Raw genomic sequence first — 12650 nt, 5'->3', positions numbered from 1 at the left:
AGTCCAATTAATATTTTAGCATGTAATCAAAATACAACATCGAGTTATTTTTTGCCCAGGTACAATTATACCACTGCGTATCTTGAATATGAAGTGCGTATGAATATACCACTGCATGTCTTGAATTATCTAAGTATTACAGAAGAACCCTCTTAATACTACAGGAAATTATATACTGTCTTCCTAGTACCTACCCCTTTTCCCTAACGCTACTCACACTCTTAATGCACCTCTAGGTCTTAACGCCAACAGCTCTAGGTTTCTGTAGGAAGATGCGGGCAGGGGAGTATTACTCTAAAGGACTTGAAAGCAACCTTATTTCTTTGTTCCAATTAATAGAAAAGGCTGATGTTTGTTACCAACTACATCTACACACTTCTAAAACAAGCTAAAATCAGATCAGGCTAAGACAAGCCAGAGAAGTTCTAAGACCTTGCATTGCTAGGTCAATAAAAGCCTGTGGCTTTTTATTAGTGATGGCAAAAACTATTTTTACTGGGCTACATATATGATTAAGACATGTAGATGCTTGTATGTGGTGCAGAAGAGAAGGGTATGTACACAAACGTGCCTTGCTACAATAAGAGGCCAAAGTACTGACTGTTACTGTGAATACACGAACCCTAAATGTAATGGAATTAAAAGCGATGCACGCAAACCTGCTGCCAGGGCTATGTTTGGGAAAGCTGTTACCACATCAGTGTGCCAAAGCATAGGTATAGTCACATTTCTTTCACATCTGAGATGTGGCTGATTTCTAGAATTACAGAACTGTGTCTGCCACTTCAGTATTGTATAAATATTTGACATCATGTTTCTGAGTATTATATATGTAGAATAACTCCTCCTGAAGTCAGATGGCTTTGCTAACAGAAACTAATGTCTGTCTTAATTATTTAGAATTTTTGAAGAATTATCATCTGAAAATACAAAAAAAGGAATGGAAAAAAAAATCTAGCTGGATTTCTGAAAAGTCTAGGAGAAGATATTCAGGAAATTAAACTGCCTTGAGTGATGGATACAGCTTTCCTATGGGACTGTAATGCTAGACTATGTGCAGAAAGGGTTAGTGGTTAGCACAGCGGGTGTTAACAGCATTGGAAAGATTCAATCATGTAATTTATTTGCCTGTAGTCTAAAAAGGAGCAAATAGCAAAGCTTGCAGAAGACAAAAATTTAGATGAGTTTAACAAAGGTAGCCAAAAAGACAATAGGGATTCGGAATCAAATTGCCACAAAATTTACTCTAAAAGTTTTCTTTTAGTTTCCTGCCCAGAGTTAGGAGAACAATTTGCCCAGAACTATATCTCATATAGTTGATCTTTAGACCTCTCAGTGTAATATGTACTTAGAGAAAATATACTTAATGAGATGGACTCCTCTTCCGCTCTGATGAATATATTCCAGGGTAAACACTGCAAATATAAGAAATAAAGAAGTGTTCAGAGAAAATGTACAGCTTGTTACTCTAATGATTTTAGTAACTTTTTTTTGCTATTAGGAAAAATGAATGGGAATTTGCCAGACAAGCATAGGGGGAATTAGGGTTATACTCTCTCTTGGATTTGTCTCTTGGACAAATTTTAAATAATAAACAGAAAGAGACCAAGAATGTAGTCACAGGGCAGTTATTTAAAGAGTAGACTAGAGTAGCCATGTGAATCAGGCATCTGTGATAAAAAGCTGGCAAGCTATTCTAAATGTTATTTGTACTGGAAGTTGAGCAGTAAATTCTAAAGTTGTTAAAATACTGAATTTAAATATATTATTTACAGACAGGCATTCTATAAACTCAATTTATTCCTGGTTGCCAAATTCCTTGAATTATGTCAAGACCAACTCTCAACTTCAGGCTTGACTTAATACTCGACATTTTTGAGTCATAACTGCTTGAGCAGTACTATAAAATACAGGGCTAAAAATGTTTGTGTGGTGGTGTAGCATCTCAGGTTTTCTGCTTCAGATTGCATCTCAAAAGCAACCTTGTTAGTGCTATGGTCAGGAATAGAATAACATGTTGGACTGACTAACCCAGGGATTTTGATTCCGCTGTTCTTAAGTAGTTGACATGAGCAAAGAGATGACATTTTGTCCTGAGATTACTAACACATGAAACATGAAACACAGCCTCTCAGTTACACCAAGTTTCATCTGATGTTTTGTAAAACACACCATCTACTTCCCACTCATCTCAAATGGCCTGCAAATAGCAAGATATCGTGTAATCCAGACATGCAGTCTAGAGTTTATCAAAGATTGGGTGGGAGGGGTTTGTTGGTTTTGTGGGGTTTTTTATGGAGTTTATGCTGAAATAAATGTGCAGTTTGTGGCTTTTTAAGCTTCAGTTCTGTAATACACAACATGAACATGAAAATAAAACAAAAATTTTCACTTGTAGAGAAGAAGTTCAGCTGCATACCAGATTGTGTTATCAAGAGTGTAGACAACAGGTCAGGGGAACTGACAATTCTCATTAATTGACAATTGTGAGACCGCATCTGCAGTACTGCAATACAGTTTTGGGTTCCCCAAGATAAGGAAGATGTTGACATGCTGCAAAAAATTCAGGAGGTAAGCCACTAAGATAGACAGGGAGTTGGAGTACGTGGTTTATGAGAAGAAGCTGAAAGAGCTGTGTTTGTTCAGCATTAGGAAGAGAAGGCTTAGAAGAGATCTTATGCACAACTACCTAATGTGAGGGTGCAAAGTAGATGGAGGCACAGTACCTTCGCAAAGGTGCACAGTGAAAGGACAAGAAGCAATGGACGCTTTCTCACCTCAGTGAGAATCTTGTATTCTCAGACACTTTCATAACAGGGCCAAAAAAGACGACCTCTAAAATTCTGAACTGTTTATTTCAATATTAAAAAAAAATTATGAACTAGCTTACCTTTTTTACTATTTTACATTCTTCTAGAATTCTCAATTTCACGCTGAGAAATGCATACCCCACACTTTATCCCAGAGAGCTGCCTATGTGGGGATGTGGGATTTTGAGAAATTACAAATGTTTAATGATTGTTGAAGAGCAACAATTTTCAAGTGTATCAACAAGACAGCCAAGGACATAAGATCCAACAGCGAAGAAGCTGCAAAAGCCTCGCTTCGAAGCAATAATCCTGTCCTAGGAGGAAAGAATTTCTTTGCTAAAAGCTGCACAAATTGAGGTCTGGAGAATCAGATACCAAACAAGAACAGTGTTCAGTGTAACACTAATAACCAATTTGTATTGTTGGGGACTTCGGGATGATGAAACCCCTTTGCTTTAGAAGAACCATCTTACTGAGAGAGCATTTTGTCAAACTGTGCTTGATAATACGAAAAAAACCCCAAAAATCTAAAAAACGGCATGCAAAGACTCAATAACAAAACTAAGCTCATTGATAGCTTGCTTTCTTTCATGGATCAAAAAAAACTTTACAAGATAAACAGAATTATTTCCCTCTTTAAAACAGAAGAAACGGAGACACCACTGCTAAATGACTTGACGGGACACCAACTGGGACTTAGACCTGAATTCTCTGAATATCAGTCCGTTGCCCAAGCCACTGACCAACACTGTTTCCAGTTGCCTGACATTATGTTCTGAGCATGCCAGAGTATAACTGCATATATTTTGTGTGTAAAATAGTAAGCTTTTTGCTCTTTTTTTTTTTCTCAGGAAAAAAAACACAGGTATGGTCAATTTGTGCTCTAAGGTGTATGCAAACTGGCTGATCACGTCTCTATTAGTCCTCTAACATTTATATAAGACTCCTTAAGAGCCTCAAGACTTTTCTATTTATATAAGCAGCCACTGCATTTCACGGTTTGTCCTGTCAGCCTCCTCAAGGCCTGCTACATCTTGGCAAGAATTACTATATTCCCAAAGGAGTCAGGGATTACTCTTTCAAATGGAGCTGCCACTACATTGGAGAAAGTCTTCATAACAATGGGCTATTTTTACTGTAGATGGACTTCTTTTCCCCCCTCTGTAATTAATTTGAACTAGAACATTCAGCAAAACTCTAAAATGCGGTATGTCTCATTTCTCAACGGGGAGGTATCTGCAGTAAGTGTGCTCCACATCGAATTATTTTCTCTATTCAGTAGAGGAAGGCAGTATATGATACCATTTGAGGAGTGTTCACATTCAATATCGTCTGCATAAAGAAAATATATTGTACTAGAATTCAGGTTTTGACATCTTTTTATGAAAAAATTAATGACTTGGCCGAGTAGTTAAAGTAATTAGATGTGGCTTAAAAGGATGCTGTCACATGACGGAAAACTTGTGATAAAGTTTACTAGTGTTTTAAGTTTTGCCATTGTGAATGATGACACCAGCACTGGCTGAAGTTATCAGAACAGTAATGTGTAAAAGAGAGGAGACTGCCAGACCTTTGACTCTTTGAAGAACTGTGCTTTAAGTCCAGATCTATCCAAAAGTAAACTTAATTAGTAAAGTACTTTGCATGGCTGGAAGCACAATAATGTTAGAATATGCTGTTTGATGGATTCTTGTGGGAATTAAAATATATGAGACAGATCTTCACATTTTTTTTACACAGAGAAAGACAGACAAGATGCAGAAGATGTAAACTGACCATCTACCTACTATAGATAATATTATTATTATCAACGATAATGAAGCAACATACAGTAGATCAAAAAGCATCCCTTGTATACATCCCTAAAAGGATTAAATTCACCTTGCTGCAGAGGATAAGAACAAAGTTAATGTACCGTATAATCCCCACATAAACCCAAAAAGCTGTGTTATTTCAGTTGCTTTTCAGTCAGGAAGGCAAAAGCAAGGATACCGCTTTTGGAACAAATAATTTATATCTTTGAATTGATTTAGCATGCATGCTTAGATTTGGGGAGAGCACACAGCATTCATCCTGACAATTGCTTTGCAATGCACAACAGACCCAGACGAGACATAGAAGACCCCTTAAAAGGTCAATTTCTTCCACTGACTCTATTTCTTAAATCCAAATAAACAGACGGCATTTAGTTGGCTATGTATGTGCTTTGCACAGTTAACAATGTGCGTGCTTAAGATTATGACTGTTTGCTTGAAACCACTTGTGAATAAGCTTTTGTCATCAATACTGGGCTTGAGCCTGAAATACTAGCGTAAGAAAATCCGACTAGTGCCACTGTGTGATCCAGCTGCTGAACCAGAATCCGAGCTAGACAGCCCATTGGTTTTGTGCAGAACATGGGGAAGAGGTATTAGGGAAAGCCTTCCCACGGTTACATAGTAGGATGACGTAGAGCCACACTTCCTTAATTCTGAGAATGGGATTCCTTAAAGGAGAGAAATAGTGTGGGATGAGTTACAATCCTCTCCCTGCCAGATAATCAAAATGGTGAGTTGGCTACAGAGAGGCTATAGCAGTCCAGGGCTCAAAGATTATTCACTCTAGTTGCTTCCCACTGGCTCTTTATAGTTTCTGAAAGAACAGATCTTTCTTCAGGAATCCAGAAAATCACTACATCCAGCATTTATGATTAGTGAACCACCTGCTCTCCACTAAGCAACCTTCATTAATACCTTTTTTCCAGTAAAACAGCTTTTCCAGAGTCTGCATAAGTAACCTCGCAGAAGATTTTGTACCCGTTCCCACAGTTTTCTAAGACATTATTTGTGACCAAATTATTGTGGTTCATTTAGCAATGTGCCTGCTGCCTGTCGCTCTCCCCCCCTTTACCCCAAAGAACCCTGTTTATCTAAACAACAGCTCCCTGCTTCCTTCCCCATCCTTCAAAGGCACAAGAAATACAGTAAACACAATGGTCAAAACCCACCCTTTCCTTATGTTCCACTGGGCAAAGACAGTTCTGTCAATACTAGAAGACAAGGAGTCCCTCCTCCATTACTTTGAATAAGATCTCACAAGCTTTGTATGACGTCTACCAATTTAAGTCTTCTTGCTGGGCTCCAGTTTGGCCTCATCACATGCTATAGCTCAACTGCAGTCCTCCTCAACCACCAGCATCACAACCATAGATTCTTAAACATTGCCCCTCTGAGGTAACAGTGACAGTACAATTCCGTGAATCCCAGTCTCCTGCCCAGGACTGGCTGACCTGTTCATCTGCTCACATTCATTCTCTCCCTCTCTCTTCTCAGATTCAGCCCCCTTCTTACGTCTCCTTTGATGGCCAGCTTTCTCTAGGAAGCAGGTGTAGGTTTTTTCTGTCTTCCCCCCCCCCCCCCCCCCCCAAAAATACTTGTGTTGGGTTTTTTTGTTGAACTAAAAAAGTTAAAAACAGTAATTTTTTTTTTGTTATAATCTGCTGTTCCAGGAGCGATGAATCTCCTCTCCATGGCAAAACCTGAAGTATTACACGCTTATTCTTAGCGGTCAATGAAAATAGGGGAAAAGACCTTTTCCTTATTATAAAAAAAGTTACACCTGAAATGATAACCACTAGCAGGTGTATTTCTGCTGAGGCCATGTGCCTGTTGCCTGAATTTCACTTTTCACTGGATTTCAAAACAAATACTTGAATGCAAAAAATAAATATAGGTGAATAACTATAGGTAATAACTATAGGTACATTATGCCTAAATTATGCCAAAAATGCATATCTTTGTGAAATGCTTAAATAATTTAATCTGTCGAAGTGTTCACCTTCCAAAAGCTTTATGAGTAGCAACATTTAATGTTATATTGAAATAGGATTTTTTGTACTGTTCCACAATCAGAGGTTTGTTGCTATACTCTGCTAGTGATGTCTACTAGGGGCAAATCCTAAATACGCTGAACTTGCTGGTAGTGTTTCCTTTAATTTCATCAGTCCTGATGAAGGCCCAGAGCTGGTCACAAAAGCACATGGTCTTTCTGTGAATGATCTCTGTAACGCGCTTAAACAACTAACTGTACCTTAAGCTATTGGTCAGAGTATCCTGAAGAGTATTTTTTCCCCTAACGCATACAATTCGCAGAGTGACTGCGTGCAATACTACTGCTGTTTAACTATGTAACTGGCAGATGATGGAACAGTTTACAATTTAAGTGAGAATCAGTCCTTACAGTTAATTTACAATAATGTAGTTCTGTGTCAGTTTCTGTACAATTTTACCAGCTAGTTATGCTTTGCTGTATGGCTGTACATTGATCTTTTTCAGTAACTGGCTGAGAGAAATAAAAAAAAAAAATTCCTTTTTTTTTGTGAGAAAAGATGTGATAAACTGTTAGATGGTATCTTTATTTCAGACTATACGCTGATTGAATAAATGACCCAAGATAATTGGGAACTTGGTGTTGATAGAGGTGCCATCTTTTAAATAAAAAAGCAAAAGTAGGGACCAAAACACCTTAGATGCTAAATTTTCATAAATATATGTGTAACAGAGGTGAAGAGAACCGTAAGGCAGGTGCATACACAAAAACACATGCACAATTGCACAGTTAGCTTATGCAAGCCATTATTATGATTGCAGATGCAAATGCTAAGTCAGATGTTTAACTGTTCATTTACTCATGTAAGTACTGTTTTCCTAAGCAATGGCATTGTATATATGTAAATTGAGAAGCAATCTGATTTGTTAGTGTTATACTCACTTTGCACAGGGGTAAATAACTACCAAAGATGAAAGGAAATAGAAAATCACGGCTGCAAAGTTGAATGGCATTAATTATTGGTGGCACTGCAGCTCATTATATTGCAAAATCTCTTCCTGATTAGACGCACGTTCAATAGGAGACATGACTAGAGAAAAAAAAAAAAGAAGAAAGAAAAAAAAAGAAATAAAAAAGAAGACTGCAACAAGAAATATTTTAAAGCTTCTGCAAAGATGATAAATGTCCATTACCATGGTCTGGAATCTCTCAGACAGAAAGACCTCTTCTGGGATATAAACTGCTTCCATTACATTGATTATTTTTCTGTCAGGAACATATGTATTGATACACACCCGGTTTGCTTCAGTAAGAGACTGCTAGTGAGACAGGAATAGCTTGCAGTCAAAGACAACATAAGCAGGGATGCCTCATACTTTCAAGATACATCTTTCAGTCAAAATACTATGCATATTCAGCTAGACAAAAATTCATGCTATACCCAAATGCAAGCCCCAATGACTGGGGTACAAATAACTATAAAGATTTCCGAAAAATTTCTATCTCTTTGCTTCCATACATTTCCTGAATCCCTCCATGTGCCTGTCCTCTGAAAGCTCCTTCATACCGTCACTTTGGGTGCTGCTCTGGGCTCTTCTTATCTCAAAATGCCTATCCTAATCTGAACCCTAACCTTAACATGAATCCTAAACCTAAACCTAGAGCTAAGGTTGGGGCTTGGCCTTAGCCCAAGACTGTTATCCATGGCAAGATAAAAAGGTTCTCGGGAGAGAACTCTGAAGCTCAGCACTCGCTTTGGCAGCCCCTCCCAGCCCCATTCAACTAACACCTCAAGGCTTTTCATTCTCCCAACAATAAATACCAAAATGGCCCTAACTTCAGCTCAGGAGTTGTGATGGAGACAGAACCTAGAGAGGCAACTGGAATGAGACAGGGACTGGGGACATGGGCTCAAAATAAGCCAAGGCAGTGTCCTAGGTATAGTGTTAAGGTGTAGTGCTAAGGTTGGGAAAGAGAAAAAGAATAAAACTGCAGTTAGAGCAGGGAAGGAGTGGAAGAAGCAATGGACTGCAAAAGGAACTCTTCTCTGAGAAATTCTTCCTGCGTGTGTCTGGGAACCTTGGTCTCAGGCTCAGTTAGGATTAGGGTTGGGAGACAGTCAAAGCATAGAGCTGCAGTTGGCATGGGGCTGGAAAGGGGTTCTCAGAGGAAGGTTCAGGCTCCTGAAGACCTCTTTCCTGACAACTTGTTCATATCAGACATAGGGCTGGCCTTTGGGAAAGGCTCTGCTGTTGCCCCCACTGGTTCTGTGCTTTTGATCACTCTTGGTGTTGTGTTGAATAGACTTTGGGGAAAGTGCAATAGCATTATTATAATTTTTAATTTCACAATCCCAATAACAATTTCCAGCCTAGTTCAGGAAGCATTTCAACATGAAAAGTATGTAACGAGGATGAAGAGGACTTGTTTAGCGTAATAATACAGGAAATAGGTGAGGTGATGGGCTTGTGGGATATGAAGAGAGAGAACAGAGTAAAAAGAAAGTTTAGGCTGAGTCTCAAGGAAAACTCTCTCACATTATGATCCACTGATCAACTACACAGGTGAAAGGGCTCCTATTTATGATCTTGAGTAAAGGATGGGATGCTAAAAATTAAGCATTTAACAGGGAATATTGGACATGGCTTAATAAGTCTTTACGTCAATCATGTCTCTTTAAGAAAATGGAATGTTTCCATACTTCCCTTAACATTTTGAAAATAGTATCTTTGGATATTTAGGCTAAAAGCATTGATACCATTTTGTAGGGAATAAAACTCTTCATGTGTATGTTTTCTGCTGCCTTTAATAGGTGTTGTAGACTACTTTCCCTGTTCAATAATTCAATATTTTTATTTTTCCCTGACTCCCTATCCACAACTTTTGAGGCTGTTATGGTCATAAAGACATTTCTCACCAGCTGAACAAATTTAAAGATCGAAAAGCTTAAAATATCAGGGACCAGAAGTTCTAAACAAATACAGTTCTGAGAAGGAAGGAATCAATCTCAAGGGAAACGTAAGTAGAAATCTAATGCCATCAGGACTATTGGAAGTATTGTTTTCACAATTAAAGAAAAGAAATACTTCCTGCCTGATTTATCACTATTTCAGGTACACTTACGGTAATAATTATAGGTGCCTTTCTTTTCATTCACATGGCTGTAAGTACCTGCTGCTGTTTATGATGTCATCATTCAGCATCATTTTATTTTACATGCCAAAACCTGACAAAGTTTACTGGCTGCCTGTACCTTGTCCACTTATTGCTTATCTGGGCTCATCTGGGAAGGATTCGGTACTACTGCTGCAAAAGAGGCCTTGCCTGGCATGCATGGAATAAATGAATTATGTGTGCGTGCAGCGAGGCCAAAAGACCGTGATTCCTTTACAGACCTCCTAAATGACAGTTTTGCCTAAGTTCTATTAACGCTTTGAGAGAAAATATCTACGAGAGAACTTTGCAGGTGCCTGGAGTCAATGCAGCCAGCAAGATGGAGTCTAACTCTGCAGTCTAGTGTTTAGATGCCTCGGCCAGTAAGAGGGATTTCCAGTTGCCACTGGCTGAGACTCACCTCTCCTTCCCTGCTCTTTCCCTACCTTTTGATTATAGTTTTTGGTTCATACTAGGGGACCCACTACTTGGCCTGCACAACCCTTAACTATTCACCACCGCGCTCTTATCACAGCATGCTCCAATCAGTACTAACAGGCGGTACAAGCAGGCACTACCAAAAGGGAGTCGGTGTGCCATAACGCAAACTACATAGTTACTATGGGGAAAGTATTATGTGGGGACCCTGCTGTACCGTAGAAGATGCCCAGGAGAGGATGCATATCCGGCAACAGCTCCCTCCCCCTCTTTGTGCTATGCTAGGTCTGAAGGGGAAGCTTTATTCTCTCTTTGTCCTGTTAGGTTTTTTGGTTTTGTTTTCTTTTTCTCCATAAAGTTAACTTTCACCATTTTAGTCAATGTATGCCATCATCTATGGACCCTGCTAATAAATCTTTGTGCAAGTGAATCTACCTCAACATTCTTTGTGGAGCAGATTCTTTCCTTGGCAAGGCCAAGCACTGAATTATGAGTCCAAATATGCCCAGTACAATACTATATGATGCCAGTCCCACAGCATGGTAGTGTTCCCCACTTCCTCTACAGCTTAGAGTTGGACTCCTCCTAAAGTCTGAAGCTTGCTTGGAGTGTCAGTTCAGGCACCCTGGGTTTGAGGCAGGCTCACAACACACATCTCTGTAAGGTGATTATTCAAAAGATTCTCTTTGTTCTCTTTGAAATCCTGATGATCTTAGTGACTGATGACCACTGGTTAGGAGTACCTCCTTATGGATTGAAACATGTTTACATGTTGCATAGGCACTTCGATGCTAAGCTCAGCCAAGACGCTGTGAACCTGTGGACATCATCAGAAACTTAAATCCCTGCAGTGAGTTAGATACAGGGAATGAAGAAAGGGGTTTTGGGCAATGTCCTGAACCCATCACGTAAATTCTGCTTAAACAGTCCATCAGGATTTGTGCCTCTTATCCCTGCCAGTAAATGGGACAGTCATTATTCTTTTCTTTCGAATCTTACTTATCTTGGCATTTTAGATTTCACTAGAAGGCTTTTTCCTTCATTGCAATGACTTATTGAATGGTATCCCATTGGAGGATGGAGCAAGAGTCTTCTAAAAGCTATTGCACTAGTAATAATAACAATTTATACCATCAACAAGTTCTTAAGGCACATCATCTTCACACTCAGGACTGTGTTTGTGTGCTATTGAATCTAAAAAGCCCCAGTTTCAAAACTCTAGATATTTGCGTTTGGGTATCACACAGTTTTTTTTAAGAAAAGAAAAAAAAAAAAGAAGAAATTATATTCATTTTAAACCCCACACATTCAGTTGCTAAGTAATTCAGGAATTGCATTTCCTAGGTTAGACCAGTCTGATTTTTCTTCTCTTCCATCATCATGGCAGAATTACATCACTGAAAATACACAAGAGTAGAGGTTATTTCTTCTGTTGCTTTGAAGCAATGAATGGAAAAGGGAGCTGAAAATTGAAGCAGCTGCTGCCAAAGTTGTGCATAAGTCTGCAGAGAATCTTTCTGCCAATTACTTTTTTATCCTGCCTATATGACCTAAGTTCCCAAAGTGTCCTATTGCAGACTGCATCATCTGTCAGGGAGTCACTCACATGACAAAGACTAGCAAACGTTACAAAACTATTTACATGGATTTTCATCTTGTTTGAGAAATGAATTTGCTTTGGCTGTGGTTTGCTCTCCAGTTGCAGTCTATGAAAATTCTGTATGGACACTGGGTCGGAAAAGACTCTTGGAAGCGTGAGGGGAGAACAAGTTTTCTATTTAGCCCAAAAGTTTCCATATTTGTGCCAGAAGTAGCTGCAGCTAGAGGACAGAAAAAGTATTCTGTGAGTGATATGACCAATCCCAAAAAAGATTCCTGATTCAGAATTAAAGGTTACACTTACCATTGGAGTCCAAGGGATGTGTAAACGACGCTTTTTGTTTGTAACTCAGGTAGTTCAGATTTGCATTAATTCAGTCCTGTACTGGCAGCACTGTAGCTACGTAAGGCAGAATTCCAGATATTTCCCAGGGCTCCAAACAGGATCATGATACCTGTGCTGCCACCATAGACTTCTGTTGCAACCAGAGCTGGTCATTCCGCTTCCGACACATCCATACCAGCTGCCATTGTGTTCTCCAGCACAGCAAAATCTTTAAACATATTTGGAATGTTATCAACGTATTAAAATTATGTATGTTCATTTACACAAGGAAAAATGAAGCAATGCCATTAATTAACATCTAGTATCACAGAAGGACCAGAGTAGAAAAAGTTTTTAAAGCTCAAGTTTTATAAAATGAATTGTTTCATAGCAATAAAATGGCATGAGGTAGAGTCAGGTCAGTAGCTTCTACAATACTGATGAAGAATAAGAATCACGAATCTAATAGCCCAGCAGCTATGTCGTTTCTTTTGATATTATGTAAGGTACATCATATA

The sequence above is a fragment of the Larus michahellis genome, chromosome 5 (genome assembly GCF_964199755.1).
Source record: "Larus michahellis chromosome 5, bLarMic1.1, whole genome shotgun sequence".
NCBI classification, from domain to species: Eukaryota; Metazoa; Chordata; class Aves; order Charadriiformes; family Laridae; genus Larus; species Larus michahellis.
This window is presented reverse-complemented; position numbering follows the sequence as displayed.